This window comes from Nyctereutes procyonoides, unplaced genomic scaffold (assembly GCF_905146905.1).
Source record: "Nyctereutes procyonoides isolate TBG_1078 unplaced genomic scaffold, NYPRO_anot_genome, whole genome shotgun sequence".
In the NCBI taxonomy this organism is placed as follows: domain Eukaryota; kingdom Metazoa; phylum Chordata; class Mammalia; order Carnivora; family Canidae; genus Nyctereutes; species Nyctereutes procyonoides.
The window spans coordinates 16,158,518-16,160,738 of NW_026575159.1; the positions used below are offsets into that span (position 1 = coordinate 16,158,518).

The 2,221-nt window shown below is 37.4% G+C and overlaps 1 non-coding gene across 1 annotated transcript; it reads right to left on the reverse strand.

Moving 5' to 3' along the window:
• Positions 1-1,551: 1,551 nt before the first annotated feature.
• On the reverse strand, positions 1,552-1,659 carry LOC129502686 (U6 spliceosomal RNA). Its single transcript, XR_008663009.1, has one exon. It is a non-coding gene; the product is annotated as a U6 spliceosomal RNA (small nuclear RNA).
• Between the last annotated feature and the right edge of the window lie 562 nt (positions 1,660-2,221).

The following is a 2,221-nucleotide window of genomic DNA, read 5'->3' on the forward strand; positions in this document are numbered from 1 at the left end:
GACCATATATGCCAACATGCCCAACCCATACCATTTGATCTCAGTGAGAAATCTTTGCATGCATACTGAGTACCCACAACAGGCTGAAGAAGAAGCAACACAACTCAGTACACCAGGAATTCACAATGAAGCAGAAAATTGGGCTACCTAAATAAGCAATGATACAGTTTTTGGTTCAGCAGGTACGATTCTTCTGAGAGGCAACACACAATTACAGAGAAACTTCCATGACTCCAGCATCCTACTTTACCTGTTTAGTGTAATGTAACCTTAGCAACCAAATGAGGGGATTATTTTTCTTCTCTGTTTTCTAGAGTGTCTCTGGAAGTTTCCACCCAAAGAACTGCCATGTGACTGGGGCCCAAGGGAATGAATAGAAGTTCTCAGTTGGGATATGGGAAAGATATTCCTGAGAGGGAAGTAGTGTGAGCAATGAATCAGACACAGACGTTCATAAACCCCAGAATTCGCAACAAGGCATGTGGTACCCTGAAGCTTAAAAGTAGAGAATATGAAGGAAAGTGGTAGAAAAGGAGACTAAAAACAAAGAACATCGTAATGTGTTCTATTTCCTTATGCATGCATCGACCTCTTAGTTCAATGATGACATAATAGTTATTTAACACATTAAAAATCAACAGTCTTGGGGTGCATAGGTGGCACATTCAGTTAAGCACCCAGCTCTTGGTTTTGACTCAGGTTGTGATCTCCGGGTCATGAGATTGAACCTAAGTTGGGCTCCCTGCTCAATGCAGGGTCTGCTTAAGACTTTCTCTCTCCCTCTCTCTCTCTGCCCCTCCCCCTGCTCACACACACTCACTCTCCCTCTCTAATATAAATACATAAGTCTTTTTAAAAAATCAATATTCAAAATCCAGAAGCCATAGGAAAAAACTAAAATGTACTCATAATTCATTTTAACTAAAGTATCTGCCATATATGCATGCACATAAAAGAGATTAATATCCACAATTAAGTGTTTCTCATGCATATTTATAGGCAAACTATATAAAGACGTAATTCACAGATATACGGACTGCCAGCTAATATATTAAAAGATCAGCCTTATTGGTAATCATACAAATCTAAATTAAAACAACTAGAAACTATTTTTACCTAATAGATGGACAAAAAAAAAGATTGTTAATACATTGTAGGGGAGATGAAAATTTATCTCCACCCAACTTAAGTTTTCAACTGGGGCTCTTTAACAAGAAGACAAATTAACAAAGGAAAATCAGTTTATAAACGCATGCAGTGCACATCTCATGGGAAAAACTTAGAGGAACCCAAAGGGGCAGCCCAGGATTCCAGCTTCTATAGCATCTTCAACTAAAGACAATAATTCATAGAGAAATGACAGGCCCAAATTTTAGATTGCTGCAGGTGGTGAACCAAGAGAAGGTAAATACGTGGAGGAAACTAATGGAGTAAGGTTTGTTTGCAGATTCCACCAGTGCTGTTTCTGGACTGATAAGACTCTGTCTACAGTAAAATGAGAGTTTATATCCTGCCTCCAGGCAGACAATGGGAAGCTTTGCTCCTTCCTTTTTTTTTTTTTAATGCTTCACAAATTTGCATGTCATCCTTGTGCAGGGGCCATGCTGATCTCTATATCGTTCCAATTTTAGTTTATGCGCTGCCAAAGCAAGCAAGCACTGCTCCTTCTTAATTGCCTTCAGCTTGAACTAATTTTTATGTCAAAGAGGCATATTTTGGAGTGACATATTCTGGTTTTCTGTAATATTATTTCACAAATATTGTGACAAAATGGCCACTTTCTTTCACTGTAGGCGAAATATAAACTGGTTCAATATTCTAGAAGAGTGCTGGGTGTTATTCACCAGAATTTAACAAGTTGCATCCTGTTAGTTGAGCAATTCAACTTGAGGGAATCTGTAAAACCTATCCTACTAAAATACTTGCACTCAGGCACATTAATGGATGCCCACTGCAGTATTGTTTGCAACAGCAACAAGATGAGTACAATGAAAATGCCTATAAGTGATATTACCATCATGTTATAGCTACAATATGGAACACAATGCAGCCTTGAAAAGAAAGTGGCTTTTAAAATGAAGAGCATTTATTTATATGTATCACCCAATGTATATTTATATATATCTCCACAATTAGTGCTAAATGACATAAAGTAATGAATAGTATTTATAGTATGATCCCATTCATGGTTTTTGAAAAACTAAATATGTGTATATGAACT